At 39.5% G+C, this 25,498-nt stretch overlaps 1 protein-coding gene and 1 long non-coding RNA gene across 11 annotated transcripts in view; both read left to right on the top strand.

Annotated features, from left to right (window-relative positions):
• Positions 1-23,349, top strand: part of LOC140648285 (uncharacterized) — a 39,774-nt gene extending 16,425 nt beyond the window's left edge. Inside the window, exon 3 of the long non-coding RNA XR_012041162.1 lies at positions 23,231-23,349. This is a non-coding gene — a long non-coding RNA (uncharacterized lncRNA). The remainder of the gene's footprint in view (positions 1-23,230) is intronic.
• Positions 1-25,498, top strand: part of CREB5 (cAMP responsive element binding protein 5) — a 262,926-nt gene that overhangs the window by 123,153 nt on the left and 114,275 nt on the right. The window lies entirely within an intron of this gene.

The raw sequence follows: 25,498 nt of genomic DNA, 5'->3' as shown, positions 1-25,498 counted from the left end.
TGCCAAAAGGGAAAGGAATTTAATGAATTTTATTTTATAGCTTAAGATTTTCCTCTGAAATGGCTAGACTGTCTCTCCTTTTGGCTGGGGGATTTCATTCTCATTATGTTGTTAAAACTTCAATTGCTCTATTCCTTTTGTGTTGACTGAGATGCATAGAACTGTGTTTCTGTATGTTTCAAATTAGAATGATGTTCTATGACAAAAAAGTCAAATATCCATGTATCCTCACTATATCTCCCTTGGCCTCATTAGTAATGGTATTGATGTGAGCAGAGTGTCCAGTAGCAAAGAAAAACAGACTTACAGATTATTTCCTTAGCTGACATGCAATGGCTGTTGATTCCAGTGTCCTAAACTGCTATCATATATGCTTACTTTGGAGCTAGAAGCACCTCTTCAAAGTTGGACAAAGATCAGCAACCAAAACAGTGGGCAACAGAAAAATCTAAGCTTCTAAACAAGGAAGGTGGAAAGATGGGATAGAAATGAGTTGTGTAGTGATATGAGGGTTAAGAGGAACAAGGAGTCACTCCCATGTGGCAACAATGCTACATGGATCTCAGATCTAGAATCGGATTATTCCTTTGTGGGTGAATCTAATTGATGTAGTCCACACCTAAATACCTGCTGGGAAATATACTTGTGAAAAAATCCTAAAACAAGTGGGCTCAACTCCTGACATACTACAAAAAGCTATTTCTTTAACACATATGCTTACTTTGATGGCATTGTCTTGTTCTTGACTTAAATAGGATTTTAGCCTTGTTTGGTGAATTAAAGTAGAAGACACATTTGAGTTTTTATATAAGTAGTGAAAGATTAAAGTTCTCTAAATTTGGGATACACATTTACCCTTATGTCTACTTCTGGGGCATGTTTTTACTTGCTATAACCACCTATTCTTTTTCAAATTGAATAATATCTTTGCTTTTAAATAAATTAAATTTCTGTATGTTAAATATTGCAAAACTAGGGAAAATGGACAGTTCAATAAAAAAAACACACACCACAAAATCCACAATCCTTTCCTTCCTTTTCTCCATCTCTTCCATTCCTGTTACTATTTTTTTCCTTCACTGTACTCTGATTCTCCAGTGTGGAGACTTTCAAATGAAAGTTAACAGATGCTATTCCACACAATCTGACTGCTCCTGAGGGGAGCTTGTTCCCACCAGACGTTTTACAACATCTGTTTGAAGCTGACTTTGTGCTCCTTCTGTTCCATCTCAAATTGGAAGCCCCGATGAGAAGAGATGAGAAGGTACATGTACTGAGGCAGGGCTTTGATCCACGATGCCACACACTGACTGACATTTCCACTTACATTGAAACATGCTGCTCTCAGATATATGGTAATAAACAGAACTGTTCAGCTGGCTAACAGAGATGCTGTGGAGACAGCAGCAAAAAAAAGTTCACCTTTGTTCATAGAAAAGTATTTTTTAAAATCTAAACCTCAGAAATACGTTATATTGTTTATACAGTCTTTTTAATCTTTTGTATTTTATTCACCTACAGCATGAAACCTCGTGACTTTATTGATATGCTAGCACTGTTTTCCTGTTGGGCTTATTGGAGTTCCTAGGCAGAGATTCAAGTTTTTTCCCTATACCCAATTTTATGCCTTCAAATTTATGCTCTTATAACATGCAAATATAAAATTTTCTTCATTAGAGCAATGCAAACCTTTCTGTTCATATTAAACTTTGTCATCCCAACAATTCTGTCTTTCTGTTCTTAATTAAAAACTCTTGCCTATGAAATTATTGTATTCAATGCTGTCTCTTTAAAAAAAAAAATAGGGAAACAAAGATATGCATTTTTCAGAGGGGGAGAATATTGCAAAATTGTTTTCACAATTGTTCAATACATCTAAAAATATAACACTGCAGAAACAAAGACGCGATTTCATCTCAGTGATATAATACTAGCAGATCTGAAGTTAACTCATAACTTTATCTACTAATACTGATGAACAGAGTTCTCTAGAGCTCTCTCATTTTTTAACATATTATCTTTTGAATGCTGATCTGAGAGAATAAAGGCATTTTATGCAGCATTGAAAAAGTTTTGATAAGTTGTAACTTATTTTCCTTTTTTGAAAACTGTATGTTTTGCTATTTTAATCTGTAGACTGAATGCCATAGAAAAATGGTGAAAACCTTAATTTATTCTGGGCATTTTCAGTAAGGGTACTGAAGGTACATAAAAGCTTATACACTTTGAAAATCAATAGGAATTTTACCCCTAGACTTCTCCCTGCCCAGTGATCGTGTCATCTCTCATTCTGTTCTGGCTCCTCAAGGTTTCATAAGCTGTTGAATCTCTAGTCCTCTGAGATAGGAATTTAGGAATAAATCGGGTCATCTTTCAAAGTAGTAGTGTTGACCAAGTAATAATTTTGGTAAGATTTCAGTGATCCTTCATGAGAGTATATCTATACTGAGAATATGGCTCCCATTCAGATTTGGCTTGTAATGCTTGAGATAAGATGGCCACACTCTGCAGGACAAGGAAAAGTAATTGGGTGGATGGAAGAGCAAGAGTGTTGTTTTGTCAGAGTCCAAGAACAAGCTTCTGGGAGACTCAGTTAAATGTCATAACCAGCTGAAACATCTTATCTTTTTAAAATGCTTCAGAAGGGGAACGACTAGAGATTTTTCCTTCCTCGCTGAACTTGAAATATCTCCTTGGGATATAATTTGGGGTTTTCAGTAAGCATAAAGAAAATATTCGTGTACTACTATGGTCTATTCTAGTCCTTCTTCTTTTCTAAGATCAGTCATCTTCCCCACTTATTATCTCCTTCATTGTGTTGTGTTAGTGGCTGCTGGAAACAGGGTTTAGTCAATGAAATAGCAACCCTGCCATGCCTTTGAAGAGTCACAATACTTTCCAGACTCAGTATTTGAACTGCTTCTAGTTGAAACATCTCTTTTAAATTGTCTCCCAAAAGGTCTGAACACATCCTCAAGGCTTATATACTATATTGCATGCATCACGTAACAGTGATTGACTGAGTATCTACTTGAAGATCATCACTCGGCCTCGCTATGATGGACACCGAGGGACACAGGAAATCCAGTGAACTCTCTTACTTTGTTCATCCACAAACTGAATTGGCACAGTGGTATTTCACAAGATCAGTAGTGCCAAATCAGTGAGCCAGGCAAGGGAGGTTGCTCCCAGATGTGAGAACCTGGTACAAGAGTTTCTAATATTTTAGGCTATTTATGTTTGCTTTCCATCTCTTGGGAAAGAGTCTGAAGTTGGGTTTTGAAAGCACCAAGCACCTTAGTGGAAGTATCTGATAGATGAGGCCCAAGTGAATTTCCCCATCTTCTTCCAGACCTTTTGTGAATTACTGTGTCATGGCAGAGAGAAAGTGTGGTATTATCTTCTTGCGATTCAACCTCCAAACCCACAGCTCCTTCCCTTCCTAGATGGTTGACTCCAAGCAAGACTGGAGGTTTAGACAGTCTGGTCACATCACTTCAGATTCATGGTGGTAGGTCTAGCGTCAGTGACATGGATGAATGACTTCAATAAAGAAGTACAGTGGAATAGCATCTTCCACAAACCTATTTGTACCATATGTTATGCCCCAAAATGCTGTTTTAGTAGAACCCCCAACCTTGGGGCCTTCTGTTTGTTATTAGTAACATTTGCTTTCAGTTCCTCACCAATTTTTGCGGGGGGGAACACGGAATATCTGAAAACAATAACTCTTGTTCATTGACATAAACCGGCTGTCAGTTCCTTGTGGGACCCGGGCTGATAAAAACCAGGGAAAAACTATTTTATTTGCAATGTAAGGAATTTTAGCCTGTGGAGATTTTTAGTTCAACAGCAGTAAAGGTAGGGACAGCAACCAGTGAGGCTGTTAAAGGTTACATTCTCTCCCGCCCTCTCTTTTTCCCAGTCCCTTGAGTCATAATTAAAACTCCAGAAAGTGAGAAGCTGTTACTAATGCTAACATACAGTTTGGCACAACAGAATCACGCATTTACTGACTTGTGTTTTTTATTTCATTTCATTTTTTATAGGTCAAGCTGAAATTTTACTTTACTATTTGGTTTACAAAGGGCTTTTCTGAATCTGAAACTCTTAATTCGATTCAAGAGTTTCTCAGGTATAACAATAATGGAAACAAACACCTTGTTCAGCAGCCTGATAATAATTATCTCCTAATGGAACAATCAGGCACTTTAATCAGATGTGAATTTAGTGCTCTGAAGTTGAAAATGCTGGAGATGGTCTCTTGTGCTTTGTACTGCTTAGGATTTCTCCCAAGAGATTAGCTGGACACAGAGATGAGCTAATTACCCTTCATATCTTTTTGAGAGCTGTCTAGATTTGATGGAGCAGTTACATAATAAGGATATTTATACGCCATCTTTGTCAGGACTGAAACACTATATAGGGTTACTTAGAAGACCCCTACCCAGACAAGACTTAGTGAATTTGGTGGGTAAAGACTGAGAAGGAGTTTAGAATTTTTGTAATACTGCCATCGATCGTGTCTTTAATGCTCAAAAATGTTCTGCAACTCGTTTGTAAGAAGGACCCTTTGTCAGCACAGGGCTCCTTTGAGTACCTGTCAGGGAGGTTTATTTACAAGTCTTTATATCCAGTCATGTCTTAAGTAACTACTCACAGGTCTTAGAAAGCCATTCTTCATCAGAAGGCGATTATTTTTAAAGACAAGTTGAGGTGGAAGGGTATTGCTCAGCCCTGAGACTCTAGTGTATAAGCTTGTACTTCCCATGTACAAATACCAGCGAGGCAATTTAAACTGTTCAATGAGATCCTTGGAAAATCTCTCAGTGAAGGAGAAAGAATTATTGGCACCTGTTGCATCGTCACTGCCATTTCTTAAAATACATAGCCCCTTTTAAGGTCATCTGTTAAACTACTGGCCACCCCTGACCTTGCAGTCTGGTGTGATTTCAGCCCAAGGTAATATGAACTGGTAGATTAAAAAAAAGTCTCCCTCCTGCTGCAGATATGTTTCAGTGTTCAATAGCCATTTGTGTTGTCTTTTTTTTTTCCTTTCTTGTCTATGGGGTAAGCTGCATTCGGTCTCAGAAAGCCTTGGCCCTCAGTTCACCTGAGGGTATACTGTTCACAACGGATCTCATTTTTTCTTGCTTACTGAGATCACAAAGTTTAAATCAGCCATTCCCTGTTCCCTGGTTTGGTGTTGCTGTGCAGGACATGGCTTATTGCGAGGCAAGAGTTTTCTTGGACTTACTGCAAGACCCCTCACCTGTGCAAGAACCCAGATGTGTAGATGAAAAAACCCAGCATCTCTTGAAATGCAGCTGTAATCCTTGGACAGTACTTCATCAGCTGCCATCCTCACAGTATTTCTTGATGTTGCTATCTCTCCAGAACGACACCAGAAATGTGAATTGTGGAGAAAGCACGCCTTGTTTTCATTCAAAGGATAGCACACAAGGGCAAAGTCTTCTCCATAAATTGCAAGTAACCAAAGACTATTGGATCAAGCTGCTTGCAGAGAACAAGATGTAGCAAATTGTCAAATCGAAGAGTACTTCCCCTCTAGTTGTCTAGATAACATACCAAAGTGTATCTGTTGCCATATTTAATAAGGTAGAACTGAAATTTAGCATTCAATTATAAGATAGAAGCCTAAATATAAGATCTTTTTATTAGCTTAGCCACTAAGATTGGAAAAGAGAATAGAATTACTTGCAAAATTTATCTGTGCTGTTCCCTGTTGGAGTACTATTGTTTCATGTTCATTTTCTACAAATATCCATTAATCCATTTTTAATAAGAGCAAAACTCAGACCAGGATACCAACTTCCTGATGCATTTTTGCTATCCTGGGGAATGTTTATTTTCATTTTGAAACAAAGTGAACTTTACTATCACAGAATATTTTAAATTCAAATAAAAAATCTTAAAAGGTGTATTGACACAGTGCACTTGTTTCTAAAACCTCAGAAGAAGCCAAATAAGTATCCATACTGAGTAAACAGGTTATTTACTTTTTAAGTATTTTTAGCTTCTGGTGTTGCTCCCAGTTTGACCTCTGGCTTCTTGATTATTGAATCCTGAGGGTAGGGTCAGAGAGCCAGATGTTCTCTCCCTTGCTTTAGGTCAGGAACTGGGAATACTTCTTTCATGTCTTCATGGTTTGTGACCTCTAGACACCATCATAATATAAGTAATAATAAACACACTGATGTGCGCCTGGTGGAACTCCTCTGAAGCCCATGGGGTTATGTTAGTATAAGGTAAAAATTAGGCTGATTATTTGCCTTAGAGGCATCCTACACTTTTATATACCTGTAAATATTACTAACAATTGGTATCTGGGTAGTATTCAAAGCTGTGGTGCAGCTGTGGTCCCATGGTGCAGCTGCATGAGCTTTTTCTGATGGCTTTCATCTTTGTCCGTGCCAAAATGATATTTAAATGTGTGCCGTCATGGAGGATTATTAGTGCATCCCTAATATTGCTGAGCACCTTCTTATTCTGTAATGCAGCAGCATTATATATGGCAGTCTCTAGTGCCATTTACAGTAGTACATCCCAGGCTCCCAGGACTGCTCGTCTACATGCCATGACAGGAGATGGTGCTTGGATTGACATTCCAACACCTTTCTTGCCCATACAGCGAAGCTCCAGCATTGCCAGCTGACACTTTCTTTTCACACTGGAATTTGGTAGTTATAACTCAGGCTGTTTGCACGTCTCAGCTTCTATTTTTAAGCACCGCTAATCCTCAGCTAAGGGCCGGCCTCCATCCAGCCTTACAAGGGTGTGCAGAGGCAAGGGAGGTGTAAGGAGCCTTCCCAGACCTTGTGCAGTCCTCCTGAGAGCCAGGTGCAATCGCTACCTTAAAAGCGGGGACAGGCAAAATGCTCTTGCCTCATGTCCCCGTTGAACGCAGAGATGAGCGGCTGGAGGAGCTGTGCCCCACCACGTCCCATGTGTGCCAGAGGGAGAATGTTCCCTCTCTGAAGGGCACTCCTCAAATGGCAATGTGAATCTAGCGCTCGCTTGTACCGCAAGCGTTCTCTGAAGTGTGCAGCTGGACTTTGAGGTGGTTGGATACGTTTTTTTAAAACTGTGAAGGCCCTCACTTTGTGTGCTTTCCCTCAGGTTAACAGTTGTCAGTTCACTCAAGGAAATTAGGGCTGTGGTCCGTGCAGACCTAGCCTTGCATTTGTTGCATGTTTCCCTAAACAACAGGAAAGCAGAGATAATAGAGTGGAAGTCACGGCGCAAGCTGAGCAAGCAGCCTGTGTGCTGCTGAAAAGGGTAAGGAAACAGTCTTCTGCCTGTCAGAGGGATGTTTTTTCTGCTGGAAAACTCTGTCGGGAAGGAGGCAGGGCACCAAGATGGGGGCACTTAAACAAACAAAGAATTATTTGCTTGAGAGGACCCTAGTCTTGTTTTACTTTGGTGTGGTTTTGCAATCCATCTCCTCCACCGGCTCATCGAGGACGCGGAAGGAGACTTTCCTGCCACAGACTCATCTGGCTGTCCAGCTGCTGTTGCATCCAAATAGACCATGGAGACTGGAGGACTGGTTTTACAGTCTTTTGAAATAGCTGCCTTATTGAAGCAAGGCAGGATCAAGCCTGCTTGCTTGTTGCTCCTGGGAATGTTGAAGACCCTACAGATAGGGTCTTATTATTATTATGTTACGCTTTCCAAAGAAAAGAGGGGTAGTACGTGCTATCGCTTCCTGGTGAAGGCTGTTAAGTAGCCACCAGAAATCTGACCACTAAAGCTTGAAGAAGACATGGTTTCAGTGTGCTTTTACAATCAAAGTAGCTGAGAATGATGTGGTCTTTTGGAGTTTTTATTCATCTTCCGTTTACTTGATATCCTTTAGTCAGATGTTGAAATCTATCTCCTGTTATGTCTTAAGCAGTCCATCTAGATCCGGAGCAGTGTTATCTTAGCAGGGCAAGGCCTTTGGCTTATAGCAGTTGGAAGAAGGATGGTGGCTTGGAGGACATGCATAAAGAAGATCTGATCAGTAGTGATATCAAAGGATGTCAGCCAAGCCGGTCTTGTAGGAGGTATAATGGCTATAAGACATCACGCTTACTGTGCTGGAGAGGCCCAGACAGTTGCCATGCCTCTAGGTTTAAAAGCGTCTATCCATTAACATTAACCTTTTATGCCAAAGTAAAACACATTCGATTAACTTTTTCTTTCAAGTTAGGATTTGCAATTAAATGGTTTTTCATCTCTCTTCCTATTTGTATATGTTTGGGCCCACTTTCCATCTTGGGCCTGGATCCCTAATATCTTTTAAGGCCAGCTGGGGCACTCTGCCACAGTGCAAACTCATCTGCCATGCGTTATATGCAAAGCCTAAGAAAGAGGGGCAGTACGTCCTGTGGAAGTTAAATAAGTTTATTTTCCAATAAATATCTTTCCACATGTGCCAAGCAAATATCTTGAGAGACTTCCATTTTTCCATTACTCACTTGCACTGATACTTAGCGGGGTGGTAAAGGTTGTGGTACTTGTTGTGCACTTGCATTGATATTGTTTTGCTTTAGTCACTAACTTCAGTTATGATATTTCCTTGAGTAATGTTAAGCTTGTATGAAATTGTCCAAGTTTGGACCTGAATGAAACATGCTCATTAGTGTCTGTATCAAATCACATTCAGTGGCGAGTAGCACAGTGTTCTGAAAGCACCAAGTATTGAAACTTTATTTTTTCATTTTTAACAGTAGAAATGAGAAAAGGAAATATTTGGCACTCTGAGTATGAAGAAGCTATTAACAATTTGGTTGTTTACTATTTTACTTTATTATTAGAGAAAAATATACTATACGTTTTATTTTGCATGAAATTATATAGGCAGTAAAAGTTTGTGAATGAAGAAACACATTTTGCACTAATTCCACAGCACTTCTATTTCATTTTATGATTTTTTTTATTTCACTGCTGAGAGTACTTCTACTGAATTCAGGGAACAGTAGGAAACCCACCCACCGTCTAATTTAACCTGTAAAAATTGTCTTTCTGCAAGTGAAAAAAAAGAAGTAGCCTGCTGACTATTTTATATATCTTGTTTCTGTTTCCAAGATTATTCATTCATATCCTGTCGATTGTATTTCTTTTTTTTTTTCTCCATTAATTTTGTAATGTATTTCTGCTACTACTTTAAACTAGGAAAAAAAGAGCATAATTATTTATGTGCTTAGAAAATCAATCAACAACTTTGTAAAAAAGATGAGCTATACTTACAGATGTGAAATCTGTAAAAAAAAAAGTAAGGAAAAAGGCCAGCTTTTTTACTGGTCAAATGAAGTAAGACAAAACCAGACTGGGGGTGGGATTGTATAAACCAAAGCATTCTAAAATAAAGGCATGCAATCATTTAACCCTATTTTTGTATGGTTGGTCTTGATGTTTATATAGTAAGCCTTTATTGACATGCCTGCTTATCTAGGTAAGACATCTTTATATGGCTTAATTGCCCTTTTACCAGTTGTCTTTTAAACTCCCACGTGACGTATTTTTGATCTTCTGTTATAATCCTGTTTGATGCTTATCTGAAAGCATTTCTTCTTCTCATTTAGAAAGTCTAATTGGAAGGTGACTGCAGTCTTCTATTTTACTTCACAATGATTTTACTCAAATGTTCGGGTTACTTCTTCAGAGCAGAGTTTTCTTGTAGCCGTTTTCTTCATTCGATCACTGTAGATTATGCTAATCAGATAATCACGGCTATCTCTTCACTCTGTGAAGAGGTATTTTATTTGAATCCAGAAGAGAATAAGGATTTGAGTTTTGCATTTAGTTGACATCTTTACACATCCCTTTTCTATAACTTTGCTTTAGTCCGTGATTCCAATTTATTTAATTTATCCTAAGAAAAACTTCTTGTTCTGCTCCTCTTACAGACAAATGCATTTATAAGGCTTTGAGCCATCATGTCCCTTCACATTATTTATGACCTGAAGAAAACATGCTTATTTAGAAAGTTATGCAACTTAGACAGCAAACGCTGTTCAGTATCCAAAAAATAAGCTGTGGAGACAAAAGCGTTTTTATTTAAGAAAGAACATATTTGACAGGATATTTTACTGAATTCCTGAAAAATTCTCATTGTTGGGCTGAGTTCAAATCAAAAAAGTTCAAGACTGCATACAGAAGAAGTGTATGTGAAAATGCACAAGTAATTTACATATGCAGTTACCTCAGCCCTGCCTACTGGGCTTCATCTGTGCTTGCACTGAAAGGGGGAATTAGCCAGCCTGTGTGTCTTAGTGCATGTGCAACAGGGGGAGGTTTGACCCAATCAATTACGCATGTGATATTAATACAAGTTGGGCTGTGCATTGAACTCCTTACAGGAGCAGGAGATCTGTACTTCTGACAAAGATGTATTTTAGGGTGAATTATGGCATGGTTCCCACCTAGGTTTTATTCTTTACTTTTATTGTGTGTCAGACTTCTTCCTCTTGCACTCCAGGACAGCCATGTAGCTGGCCCTGCTACTTTGCCAGTTCCTTTTTTCAACTGCACAGGTAAAAGTTGATGTTTTGTTGAGGGATGATCGTCTGGCCTGGAGCATGAGGCTGAAAGGACTAGTATTTCTCCTTTTTCCCAGCACTCTGCCCTGGGTTTGGGTCAAGGTAAGCTTAGCTTAATAGCAAAGGAGCCTTGCAGAAAAGCAGTCTGCCACTCTGGTATTAAAACACCATAGAGCAGTGGGAGGTTTCATGTGTAAGTTTTGGCTGTCCGCTCCATCTGATGCGCAGAACTTATTTTATTCCCCACCCCTCACCTTCAGTCCTTTAAATTATTTAGTGTTATATAGAGCAAGCCTTGTATGACCACTCTGTGGCACAGCAGATGGTAGGCCACTCAACATCAACAGTTTAAGATCTGGGATTAAGGGGAATATTGTACCTAATTTATCTACAGAAGCATTCTGTGAAGAGAAAAAGTTATCTGAATTGGTACTTAACATTAAGAATAAAGTGCTATCGTTAGTCTTATGAAAAATGATGGTGGAAGAGCATAATTGCCACTCGAAGTGGTATGGACTTCAAATGCAATCTTGCAGAGCCCTGCCAAAGGGCTCTAATACCAGTACACGGATTTGACTTGTCGTCAATTGACATTCAGCCAGTTTTGACTCAGAGGGTAGAGTGCTACTGACTGAATTGTTAACACTGAGCAGTTGGGTTTTCCTAGGAGGCCACGAAGCCAAAAATGTGATCTTGCACAGCAATGCAGTACCTAATGAAACATGATGAAATCATAATTTCATATGCTGTGATTTCCTTGAGGCTGATAACTGTTAGGACTTAGTTGGCCATCAGATCTGGGCTAATTAACTAGATTTTCTAGGCTATGAATTGTGATGACTGCAAGATTTGCTTTTCCACTATTTGCAGCTGTTGTCCAACTATGACTGTTATCTGCGGGCTGGGAACATCCATTCTGTGGTTCATGTTACTTTCAACAGGCTGGCAGAGCTCCTGTCATCTCTGCAGGCTGTGCCGAATGGAAGTCGAGAGAGTAGTCCATACTAACCTCTTTACTGTCATGACTGTGTTGCTTACAGAGCCTGACCTACATAGCATCAAACCAACTCGGCATGCTCTGTGAGCTACACTCAGTGCAGTAGAGACTTAATCCAAGATTATGGTGAGAGCTACTTGGATCAATCCCAGTCCCAAAAGAATCCAAGTCTGGCATCAGTGTAGCTGTTTACCTTGAAATACTTACTTTTAAAACCAAGTTCTTTGCCATGTCTAAGATATTTCTTTACTGTCATTTTATGACATGCCTTTTCAGCTATCAGTGTACGTGAAGCTCATGTTTGTATTTTGTGTACTGACATACATTCAATATCTCTTTCTTTATAAGGATTCACCATCATTTTAGTGCAACCTGTTTGGCAGCTTAGGCTTTTTTCCATACCCTGCAGAATAAATAAATAGTATGAAGGATCAGCGGAACACTGATCTTCAAGTACAGCTTGCCAGATTAATATGTAAATGATCTAAAATAGAGCCTCAATTCATACCTCCTGCTATTTTACCCTTAGCGTCCAGAGGTCTGGTTCGGACTGTGCGTTTGTCTCATGTTATGGTGATGGTGGGATAGTTCATTGTCATTTGAGGCTCTGAGTTTTTGCTTGAATAATTCATTTTGCAAAATTCTAGCTGGCCAGTCTCCTGTGTAATATAGTGGAACCAATCAGCCATCTTAAACCGGCTGGTTGGATATGTGCTGGCATAGCTGTTAGCGCAGTCACACGCTATTCACTGAAATATTCTGGGAGATGTTTTTGTTGCTTTATTATGTTTGTAAATCTCTTTGTTTGCACACACTGAACACTGATGGAGCAGAATGATCAACTGCTAGTTAAAATTTCCCGGCTGCTTACTGAGCAGGTATAATAGCCTGGCTTATGACTCTCTCATGCTTTTAAATCAGTTACTGCTGACATCGTTCACTCTGCACCTATCCCCTCTTTAATGAATAGGCACAAAATAAGGTACGTGGACAGGACCGTGTCATGTGCAGCTTGAGCACTGCCAGTATTTACTGCTAATGAAATAATACAACGTGATGCCAACCTTCTGGCTTGCCACCATCTCTGTAGGCAGTTGTCCAACTGCATGCTTCCCTGTACTGAGATATATTGATTATCTCATGTACTAGAAGTCCAAAAGGAAGGCCAATTTCAAAGACTGCATCAGAACATTTTGCAGCCATGGATAACAGTGGCTGCCAATTTCTATACATAACGCTTTTGGAAATACTTCTCAAATGCATCCCCTTGTCATGCTTGGCCCCCGATTGCTTTTTGCTCTGCACCTAGTGTGTGTGCCTGCATGTGTATCTTTTCATGTATGTTTTCTTTTTTACCCACTCTATATCTTCTTTATAAAAGATTGTTCAGATCTCACAGCTGTGCTGGAGGACTCTGGCATGCACCAAAAAGAGCACGTCTGCACTGATTCACACAGAAATGTAGAAGACAGTATCAGATAGACAGCTAGATGAGGTCTAGCCCACTGGCCCACAAGCAGCTCATAGTGCTCCCAGGAGGACTTAGGCTGTGTTTCTCAGGCTCCAAGCTGATTAAAACAAGAGGTAATGTTAAGGCCATATCAAGTCTCGATTCTGGGGTTAGGGGGAGAAGCTGACAGCTGTCTTGCAACTGGAGGTAAAAGGGGCACAGATAACAGCCGCAAGTATGGGAAAATCAACTTTAGGGAGAGATAGTAAAGAACAAATTAAATTCTAGTATGCCTGTGTTTTTCTTCAGGGTATGCATATATTCACAAAATAGTAATTAAGTTTCTGAGTAGACCTAGAATGTCAAAATTAGGCACCAGAGTGCTGTGCTTGCTGTCTCTTAAAACACAGCAGTTGCAGTAAGCAAATTTTAAGTATAAATAATACTAATGTGCTGAACACCATGAGCACTTAGTGTTATAGAAGACACATGATATAGACAGACCCTGTCCTAAAGACCCTGTGATATAAGCAGCATCTGACACCAAACAGACAGAACTCACTGGGAATAACTAGGATACATACTTACATGTGGCAGTGTTTATGTACTTTGTAGTTGTGATTAGGATTGTCACAGGAGATCCTTTTGGAAAAAAGTAATCTGCATGGTTTGTGCCTGGGCATCGTGTAAAGGTATCGCTTCTTTCTGGGGGGTATGGGTAAAAAGAGGCAATGTGTTAGGGAATGGAAAGCGGGTACTGGTTTGGGGAACTACAGACATGCTCATAGGGAAAGTAGGCTTGGATATTGGTGCTTTTGGCATATCATAAAAATAGAGATAACTGTCACTGTAGAAACACAGGCATATCATCACAATAAAATCTGGACCTCATCTTTTAAGTTTGCGAAATTCATATTTGAGATTTGTTGAGGTCTTTTTGCTTAAAAACATAGAAGTCATAGAAAACTCAAAATTTACTGTGACATGGGGTTTTTGTAATCACATTTCTTCCCTACAGCTCTTCTCCTAAAATGTCATCGTTACATTGCAAAGTGCCTGATAGCAGTTACCAAGGCTCTGGGCAGAATTTTAAAGCAGGTATTGAGGCCTGTTGAAAATATATTAATGAGGTTTTATGCTCAGTTTAGCTCATGTTAAGTCCTGTAAGGTGAGAATCTTTTTGAGAATTTGTAATGCTGAATCTGAGGAATGTATGAAGTTCAGAGGACTTTCAGAAAGGATTTTGATTCTATAATGGCCTCAGATGTGAAGCTACCAAACCCTATTTGTCAAACTTCACAATTATGTACTTTCTAAAAGTCTCATCAGTGACTTTAGTCAATAGGACTTACACAGAAAGTTAAGCATCTCTGAATTTGATCCCTTGGTTTTTTGTTTCTCAAAAATTTGGTGCCTAACTTAATTTCTTATGATGGACCATATGATATAGCTCCTCCAAAAAGTACAATAAATTAACTGTGATGATAAATAGGCAGCTTGCCAAAGATTTATTCATTTTCTGAAAGTATTCTTTCCTAACTGATTTGCCAATGTCCTTTAAATTTTCTGCTCTGAAGATTTATTTTATAGGTAAGTTCAAGACTCTGTGGCTTCAGTGAGATTATTGTACAGTTTGCAGTTAAGGATGGGCTGAAGTCACTCAGGCTGTAGTCCTGGGCTTAACTTATCACCCATATAGTCCAGGTTTAACTGCCAGAAAATTAAGCAATGCATTGCATACCATATCTCCTTAATTATCTTACCTGATCCTTTAGCTGACTACATAATGGAAAAGAGGAAGAATACTGACTGCCACCTCTTTCCACTAACCTCTTGCTCCTTGGCTACTTATTCTTTATAAAACGAAGTGCCTTGAGCTGCTGAAAATGAACACAAGAGCTTGAATGTCTTTCATAGCAGGCAGATCAGTTGTTGCTCTGTCAGGTTACGGGGACTTAGAAAGGGCCATAAAACACTTCTTCCTCCATTCCATAGTTCACTAAAATCATAGTGAACTCTAGAATCAGTCCACTAGTAATTAAGCAAGCTTCACGTCAGCTCTTTAAAAAATAAATGTATTTAAAAAAAAAATCCATAATCAAACCATTCGATTTATAGATTAGTTGCTAGTGTAATGGATTGTTGATATTAAAAGAAAAAGAAAATTATTTTGGCTGATTTGAGTGCAAATTTCTACTGTACTTTCCATGCACTTCTATTACATACTTCAAGTTCCAAAACACTTTTCAAACTGCAGCTGAGCTTTGCATGCTTAATTTAAGATTCCTTTGACATTGAAATATGAGCAATTTGGTGCTGCAAACCCTGTAATAGGATCACCATTGGCATTACTATGCTCCAAAGTAGCATACATGACAGGTAATCGGTACTCAAGTAGTAACTATTAGAAATTTTAGGAGAACTTATGCTGGAGAGTGTAGTTTCCTGAGCTGGATCTGAGCTGTGGTATTAACCAGGCTGTCTCAGCAGAGTGGTGTAACCATGGGGTCTATTTCTATGAAAAATTTATTTTTCTCAGGAATAAAATAAAGCCAAAAATTTCAGTGGGGAAATATGACTTCTCATTCGACACCCAACAGTATTGCAGTGTTAATTTTCTGCTGGGCTGGGGAAATAAATCAGGATGTTCTTGTGGAAAGTAAACTTTTTCTGTGAAAATGAGAAACTACAAAAGTTCTAGTTTTTCAAAGGTTCCTCCCTCTCCCCAAATTTAGTAACATATTTTTAACCATCCCTTACCCACACTGTTACTAATATTGGTGTGAGTTCTTTAGAGATCAGGGATAGACTCTGTGGTGTCTAGTGGACAATACGGATGAAATGCTTTTTGTGTAGCTTAATATCTTTTCTGATAACTTAGTATCTTTCCCAATACTGTGCTCTGAAAGCACAACGAATGTTTTTGCCTGGTCTATGCATGTATGAGGCTGATTGATGTGGCTGGGATTTCTCTCAGAAGCAGATGTGAGGAATGGGAAACACTGCTGATGAGAACCCCACAGGGATGGGATGTACATATTCTGGGGATAAAGGAGTGGCTAAGCTGCTTCCTTAAAAGGGAAAATGTACCCTAAAGTGATTTTTACAAGCTGTCATCCTAAAAGGAGTCATGCCTCATTTAGGAAATAGATCTTTTAAAGCATGGAACGTGGGGGAAAGTATACGCTTTGGACTTTATGGAGTATTAAAGAAGCTGAAACAGAGCTGAGAGGCTGAATGCTGCTTTGAAGAGCTTGGGAGTTTTTGTCACTGGTGGAACTTTTCTGGAGGCTGAAATAAATCTTTCTCCTATGAAAATGTGGTGCTACAAATGTGGTGTTATTTAGTTAGCAAATCTCTGAGAATAAGGAAGACCTTTCTCTTTTCCAAGTTGCACATTGACATGGTGTATGTTTGGGAGAAAGTAATTACAGTCACGTCATGCTCTGGGTGTAACTTCACTGCAGAGTGCAATGGGAAAGGGTGGTACCTATTTCTTGAAAACCCAGCAAGTGCAAGAACATTGGAGTTTAAGAAAAAAAGCTTGTTTTAACTGAGACGTCATATATTGAAGCATGGAAGCATAGTCACTGATTTGTCAGTATATAGTTTTGTACATCTGTGTTAGCCATTTCGTACATGTGCAAGCAATTTGGGCGTGCTGCCCCATTCGCTTTTGCAGGAGGAGCAGGCAGTGGCGTTCCCATGCATGGACTCCATCACTGCCTGCATGAGTGGCTGTCCACTAAACCACAGGAGCAGCAGGGGTGTGCAGGCTTACCTGACTGCCTTCGTGTCCTTAAAAATATGTCCGCAGGAGATTTAGTCTAACTTTCTACAAGGTGGTTCCCAAAGTGCATGTTTTGTTATTTTCTGCTTATTTTGATAATTCTCCCCCCCCCCCCACTACTAGAAGGGTAAAGCTATTCTGCAGGACAAATCGCATACACGTTGAGAGGGAGGAAATTAGTTCAAGGGCTCATATACAACAGAATATTACTGAAGTGAGTCTGAGTTTAACAAAAACCGCAAGAATTTGCCTTGCACCTTTCTGGTTATTTTGTTTATATTAAGAACCAACTAATTGATTTATATTTCTGATCACATTTTATGCTGACTGGACTCTATTTTTCTCTAGCATGGCAGCACAGGTCATATTTTTCTGTTGTCATTTTTGAATTGCTACCCATTTTACGTTAAGAGCTTTCCAAAGCACGTAGTAAGATAAGCCATTTGTATTAAAACCAAAGCAAGAATCCCGCATGCCTATCCGTGCATATAAAATACACTGAAAAAAGGAAAGTTATGAGCAAATGATAGTTGCCCCTGAAACAACAGGCAAACCAGCCAGCTGTGAAGGAAACTAACATGATGTACTAAAGCAGAAACACAATATAATGGGGAAATGCGGTTCTTTGTTCAGATCCGTTTCCTATTAACACTTATAATGTTATGCTTGTGCATGCCATCCCCTGAGGACCACTTGGTCAGCCTTAAATGAATAACAGTGCAATATGTAAAAACTGCTAGATGCATAAAACTTCTGTGCACCCCTAGTCTGTTCTGTGTATGTGTTCCTTTTAAAGGAAATCTGAGCTATTTATTGCAGGGAAGTTTGAGTTAAAATGCTGTTGTGTTGCCAGGGGCCAGCCACTAACAGTGATTTTAAAAGGTGAGAGCAGAGTGAGATTAGGGCAATTTGAGCATGATACCTAAGGTCTCTCTAGCTATTAGTGAAGGAGAAAACTTTTTAGTATCAAAGGAGGGGAAACAGACTTTGCAATGCCACTTGGTTGGGCTGATAGCAGTGAGAAAGGCTTCTGCGAGGGGCTGCAAATTCGATGCCCTATTGAAGTCATCTGTTTCTTGCTCTGTAGGGTACTGAAGCAGATGCTAGTCAGGTGCGTGGTGGAGGTTCATGGGGAAGGTTGCTGTGAAGCACTCTTTCCTGCTGATTCGAAGCTGAGGTGGAAGATTTAAAATAACAGTCCATATGTCAGATCTTATATCCCTTGCCTAATTTGGGGATAGTTGTTGAAGCCAGAGGAGCAAACATTTCTCATTTACGAAAATGTGTTCAGTTGAGGGAGTGTGGGCATGCACACAAAAAGAAGATAATGTGGATAAATGTAGGGAGAGGTGTTTTATTGACTACTTTAGGTGCAGAACTTCCCCCTGATATAAAGAGATCATAATTTCAGGTATTTAAGCGTCTAGCATACATTAGGAAATTAACACTGTGTACAGTGAGACTGCAAAATAATTCTGAAAGAAGCTGAATGTAACAACCTAAACTATCATTGACACAGGAGTTGGCATTTATATTCTGGAAAAGTAACTGAGTTTGCTAACTGATACATGGGTTGCTGCACTGGGAGGATGTTCCTCTGGCTGTGGACTATCTCCTAAGCCCATGTGGTATTTTTTGGACTGTCCTGCTCAGGGCATCACCAACGCTGCTTGATCCAGACCAACCTGCTGTGGTCTTCTCTGAAGGGCTCCCTGATCACCGCAAGAGGATATAATACCCATGGCCTGGATGTAAATTGTTATTAAAAGGAGAGGATTTCTTTGCGTTAGACAGCTGTATGGCTTATTTAAAAGAGTAATTGCTGGCCTTCCTCCTAGGGAAAAAATGAGTTTATAACATATTCAAATAATAAGATCTCATTTTGCTGTTCAGTCCTATCCTAATGAGGGAGGGAGCTGGGAGAGGAAGCTAGGTATTAAAAATAAAACAAGAAACCCTTTTAAGTGTAACAAAATTGGGATCTCAGAGTCTGTAAGGGCAAAAGAAGTGCATTTTTTGTCTCAGCTTGTTAACTACCTTATTTATATCCCTCCCAAGAGCACAGCTTCAATATGGCTGTAATTAAGCAGAACTACTCCCCTAAAACTCTCTTACCACAAGACGTTCTCTCAATGTCTCCCTGTGCAATATTTCTGAACACTCATCATGTCCATTTCTCCACCCCGAGGTCTGACTAGTTGAGACTGATGAAGTCTGAACACAGACTTCGAGGGATTTCTAATGGGATAATCAGGAGGTGGGTGTTGAGCTTCAGAACATAAGTCATTTTCAGGCTTCAGTGTTTGTTTTAAATCCTAAAGGGCACCTTAGGATTCCTAAAAGATTAGCGAACAGGGCCTCCCAAATCTGTGCTAATGCTCTTTTTTTGACAAAATTGACAGCACAGTCGAGAACCTGTCAGGTAAGGGAGATAAATACAATGGAAGAGCAAGCAGCAGGAGAAAAGAGAACTTGTGTGATAACATATTCTCCCTGGATGTCATAGACCATGTGCAAATAATGAGCACACTGAAAGAAAGGCAGAACCTGGTTAAGTATTGTGTCAGGAGAGCCTGTGATCTCAGGCTATTAAATACTACAGCGCTCTTTCAGAGCATCATAATTCAAAAGGACGGTGACAGTGTGGTAACCGTGAGCTGCCGCCTAGCATCAGGCTGGAAGGGAGGGGGGGAGCAAGATCAGAGCAGGCTTTGGGATGAAGGGAGGTTATCTCATTTTCATAAGGAAGAGCGCTCAAATACCTGCTTTGACCTCTTGTGTCAGAGCATGAATTTCAATGAAGGGATAAATGGTGACATCTCACCCGTCAGCTAGTTTTCGAGGATTGGGTTGTGTTATATTAAATCGTGCTTGGAAATCTCTGGTTAATACATTTAGAGAAACAGCTCTCAGGAACATCTACCTCCCTTCCTTCCTCCTTAAAACAGTAATGAATCCAAATTGCTAATAAAACATAAGAGCTCAAAGATGTTGTACACAGACCATGTTTCTGGGCTGGGTATTTTTTTAATGTCAGTTTTCCCACAGCTGTTAAAATGTTACAGTCATTAAGGTATCAAAACTGTCTAGCCAAGATGAGGAGAGACTTTTCTTTCTTTAGGCTCTTGAATTGTTTGAATATTTTGTTTAGAAGGGCTCCATTCATTGTTTCTTTCTGTGGAGAAAGTAAAGCTTGTAATCTGTCTGTACTGTAAATCTCAGTTAAGAGCCATTCATTGAATAAACGATGCCTTCTCCTGTGAGGCTATTTTTCTAACAGATCTGATTATGTGCCTGCAAACTAACAAAGGCAATTAGCAGATACATGTTGTCCTATCTACATTTTGAAACTGTTTTCCTAAATAGTAGGTAAAACACATTTTAAGGTTTGTAAGAAATTTGATTTACTGACATTCAGGGGTTTTTTTTCTGCTTTGACACAGGTTGCCAAGCAAAACCTGCGGGGCTGTATTGTAGTTCGGAATTAGAAAAGGAATTGTTGAAGGGATCGGGAATATTTTGAAGTATATATATTTACTGCAGGAAATGAGGTCCTTTTCTTGTGAGCATGGGGAGCAATCAAAGGACCAAGGATGGCTTCCCCTCTGCAGCCCCAGACTGCTGTACTCGGTATCCTGACCCAAAGCATGTTTTTTCTCAGGGCCACATGCCAGTACTGCTCAGGCTGTGTTAAACCTTTCTTCTTCTTATATTTATATGCTGCCTCTTCATCTCTCTCCAGTGTGACAATGACCTACCCACATGGCCTTCCCCAAAAAATAACTTGGCAAAATCCTCTTCCCCCAGATCGTCCAAATTACTGAGTAGCTTTGTACTTTGTTGCCTTTGTTCAAAAGAGAAAAAAAAACAATAGGGAAAGGAAGGGAAGTTTCAAGGGTGTATAAGATGGACTTTAGCAATATATTCTCTGGGACTATGTTCATCCTTAGCTTTTTTAATGCAGGGTGCAAGAGGCCCCATCAGCTAAAAGGGTTATCGGTAAATACTAGCACTGTAACTTTTGGTCTGGGGGGGAGACCCAAACTACCTGGAACTCAGCAGCTAAACAGGTACCCAACTGATGAGGCAGCCTCCAGGAAAAGTTGGTGTGTTTGTTGAGGTCATACTTGCGCTTCAGGGAATGTCTTCCTTTTTCCCTTTTCCCCTATTTTCCCCCTTTTCTTCTTTAAATAAAAAATGATCTGACACTTCTCCAAGTGTTAACAGATTCTTCATTGTTCATGGCATTGCTTGTTGACTCAGATGTGAAACTGGCCCTTCTCTGTGACTTTTCAAGGAAAGAATGGTGGAAAGCTCTGGTTATGTCTATATAAAAGAAGAGCAAGATCACAAGATTCATTTTGCATAAAATTTTAAAGTGTGTAATTTTTGCTGTCATCCCCCTAAAATCATGGTACAGTTTTTTAAGGCTATCAAATGTGATGTGTTTTAGGCTTTTTTTTTTTGGTGGGGTGGAATTATTATTATTAGTTTAAACTTAATATAAATAGGAAGAAATCTGTAACGCCAAAGCTATAAATCTTTTGCTTTCATAAAAATGATGGAATCATTGAGCTATATGGCTGGAGAGGACTTCAAATGTTCATCCAATCCTCTGCCCAAAGTAGGATTAAGTAACATCTACATAATTTCTGACAAAAATATCTTTAATGTGTTTTTGACAACCTCCAGAAATGCAGAGCACACATCCTATTGCTGTGCTTTACTGTATTCGCTTGGAGACAAGTTTTTCTTTCAGTCTAACCCAAACCCTCCTTGACACAAATTTAAATTCCTTTTATGTTTGTTTCCACTCAATATAGATAGGGAGAAAGATATTATTTCTTCTTTCTGTCTTCAGCATCCTCTTGTGTATTTGAAAATGTATTACATCCACCCTCTGTCTTGTCTTCTGTAGAGTAACCAGCTTGCTCAGTCTGTCCTTAGTCCTCTTCTAGACTTCAAGGTGTTTCTCTAGCTGTCCAAAGGGTTCTCTCTGGCCCACCTTTAGCTAGAAACAGTACCTAAAAGTGGATGTGGTGCTTCAGATGGGACCTACCGATGCAAAGGAAAGGATTCACACACCTAACTGTGTAAGCACTATGTTGAAAAATGTGGGTAGGAGATAAAAAATTCGCTTGGTATTGGTGAGGACCAAGAAGCCCAGCAGCACTTACAGATGGTTCCCATTTGAAACAAAACGTTTGCAACTGAAAAAGCTAGAAGTAAATTCTTTCAACTTCTCCAAACTAAAGGAGCTCTGCAGAGAGAGGACTGCTCAGCAGCAACAACTTCTTTGTTTTTAATTGCAGAATCCATAGCATCACTAATATATCATGACAGTGTGACAAATGACCAGTCTCAGCTGAGGGATCCTGCCTGAAATCCCATTTGGTTAATTGTGTTGCACCTACCAAGGTTTCCCTTGGAGTGGTTGGTTCAGTGCTGACTCCAGGGGAAGTGTGCCACCTACTGAATCACCAGCTCTGCTTCCTGAAGCACCCTGGGATTTCCTTGGAGGGCTCCCAAATGCATTTGGCCAAGACCAACCCTGTTTAGCTTATGAGAGCAGACCAGATCACAGCCTGAGGCTGTTATGGCTGCTAGCCATATTACTCATTGGGGATGTTTAGTCATGTATCTCTATGAAGGCAGACCATATTGCATTAAATGTCTCGAGTTAGTTCTGCGTATATTGTTTGTAAATTGCTTTCTGACCCTTTCTGAGTGGAAAGAGCTGCATGTGTATAAAATATTAAGACTTAATAGAGTGTGTATAACATGTATGCGTACTTTCAGGTAATTTTTATAATAAACTTTCATGTTATAGCTATATGATTGAAAATGTAATAAAACAGACTGGGAAGGTAGCCTCTTTTAAGTTCTGCTGTTTTAGTACTGAATTATTCTGATTTCACTGTTGAAAGTCTGGTTTTGATACTTAAATATTGGTAAATCTTCACCAACATGGTTGTTTAACAGTAGTGAGTACTAGGATCAACACTATCCAGCTAACATTAATTGCAATGCAATTCCACTTGACTGCAATAAGTCCTAACTGATATTTTATTATTAATACATTTACAAATGGTAGATGGCTTTGCACAGAACACCTCGTTTTCTCATTCTAAGTAAGACCTCCAATAGGTGGCTTACAGCAGTATTGTGTAAGTCTCCCAATATTAGGAGGGGTTATAATCTGAAGAGAGTGGTTGCTGCTATGTTGTGTAAGGTATTTACTCCCTCTCTCTAATTTTTGTAGGGACAAGATCTAGACAAAACAGACATAGGTAGCTGAGTATCCTCACTATAGGCTGGACTAGTCTAGTTGGTCTGGTTTCAAAAGTACGAACAAACTCCAAACCACCACAAACTGGCATGCTTTATGTCTCTGTACAAATTACTAAATCTGACCATCATCTTTTTTTTTTCTTTTCTTTTTGAAGGTACTAGTATGTGCCTGGGATCTTGCTCTCTGTGAACGCTCTCTCATCCTGGCATTAATACCCCTTATGACTTCCCTGTCTGAAGTCTTTGCCTCATTGTACCCCTGCTTTGAGTGTATACAGCAGGAATTGAAAATAAAAAAGCATTAAAGAACTGCTGGCACCTTGTGGTAAATGTTTGAAAAACATTTTTAGCAACAGTTTAGACTGTAAAACATACGAATTCTGAATTTTCTCAGTCATTAAGACTATTCTGATGAAAAAAGGATCCTTATTATTTTATTCTATGTATATGCCTTCCATGACCCTTCAGTCCATTTTCTACCTGCTGCCTACAATGTTACCTGGCACGTGCTAAAAACATGTTTCTTAAAGCAGTTTGTAAAGGTACAGTGGGCCTGGCTATTTCCAAATGAGATAATTTTGTTTGCAAGACTACTGACTGAGAGGCAAGACTGCTGAGCAAGAGCAGATTCACATGCAGGAAAGAAAGCTTAGCTCAATGGAAATATGTTTAGGCAGAGAAGATAACTCAGATGGTCCCGTGTGCTGGTTTTGCTGCTTATTAGCTGAATGCAGATGATAGGCAATATGAAGGATGTGAGTTGGGTGGGATTTGAAAAAAGAAGAGCAGTGGTTTGGTGAACTGAGTTGGGAGTTTTTCCTCAGGAAAAAGAAGAATGAGACTTCAAGGGGCTGGTATTTTTATTGCAGGGGAAGAGATGGGGTGGAAGGGAGCAGAAGGACTAGGGAGGTCACAGATGTAGCCTGGAGTAGGCTGAGTAAGTGAGAACAGGAAGAATAAAATTGGTATCGTAGACTAGGAGAGCCAACAGATTAGATCAAATATATGTGTGAAGAAGACAAAACAGAAAGCTCTTATATGAAAACATCTCTTGCAAACGAGCTGAGCTGAGTTCCAGACGGTATATCAGCCTGTCTCTCATCTGTGCTTCTTTCTAAATTCACTAGCACTCTGCACTTTACAGACCTTTTTCTTAGTCCCTATAAATTTTTTATGGAAGCCAGGTTAGCTGAAATGAAAAATAGAGTTGTTTTTCTTAGGTGCATGATTTAAAGCTTAGCAAGAAAACTCATGGAAAACATAATTGGCCTACACAAAACAAAACTTTGAAGGGCTTCACCGAGTAAAACCCAATTTTTATCAATGCACTCTAAAGCATTTTTTTAGTGGACTGTTTTCATGGCAAAGTTCAATTCTCAGTTCCCAGGGTTTCTGACTGTACGACTCTTTACACTTTTCACTGTCCTTATAAAAGACAGACAAAATGGTTTAAGGAAATATTTTTTAAAATATTCATTATCTGGCAAAGACCGGGCCTGCAGTATTTCAGCCTAAAAAGGGAAAGTTTTGGAAGGTTTTAAAAGTATCTAAAAAAGGGAGATAGAATGAAAATGAAGATGCAACTGTAAACATAAATTTTATGTAGTTCATCCTGCAATACTCCTTTAAGTCAGCTTTATCTTTTTACGTAGTCACATTTATAATATATGTATCATGCTTTCTATGTGATAATATCTTTTATCTAGGTGTGTGTGAGATATATGCCCCTATATATATGTATTATGAGCACAGCAGCAAGGCAGGTGAAACCACATCAGTCACATCCCACAATTAATTCTGGTTTTGCTTTGTGTTTACCTGATCAGCTCCTGTTTGACTAAATATCTTTAAGAGTAGTTTCAAGTATTTAATACCTTTTTGTTTGAGCACTCTGAAAATGCTGACCAACTAAGGAACCAGATGCAACTGAACAGAGATTTCATGAATTGGCCTCCAAAATATAGAGGAACAAGAATCGTGTGAGCTGTCCTGGGTAAGAGTTAGATGATGACTGATGGCTGCCCATCCTTATGTCTCTTTAGGCTGGCGTCACAGAATAGCCAACATGGACAACCAAAGCAAAATTAAAACACAGCAAAGTGAAAACATATTAACCGACCAACAAAAATAACAACGTTCATGATAATCAAGCAACCCGACTGTAGCTTGTGCTCTGAACCTTGCCAAATTTGGGGCTTCTGGCAGGCCACCAAGAATAGCAAATACAACAGACAAGGGCCCCTCATCTGAGAAAGCCTTGCTGCAGTCCCTGGAGAGCTTTGCCCTACGAACCGACGGCAAGAGCATCCCAGCCGGTCTGAGCAGACAGCGTGGAATTACAGCATGAGATGGCTGTGAAGGGAGATTAAGCTAAACTTGCGTTTTGTGTGAATTGAGATTAAATTAAGGGACTCAGTTGTTAT

The sequence above is a fragment of the Ciconia boyciana genome, chromosome 2 (genome assembly GCF_034638445.1).
Source record: "Ciconia boyciana chromosome 2, ASM3463844v1, whole genome shotgun sequence".
In the NCBI taxonomy this organism is placed as follows: Eukaryota; Metazoa; Chordata; class Aves; order Ciconiiformes; family Ciconiidae; genus Ciconia; species Ciconia boyciana.
The sequence above is the reverse complement of the archived record's forward strand: the minus strand, read 5'-3'. Positions and strand labels throughout refer to the sequence as shown.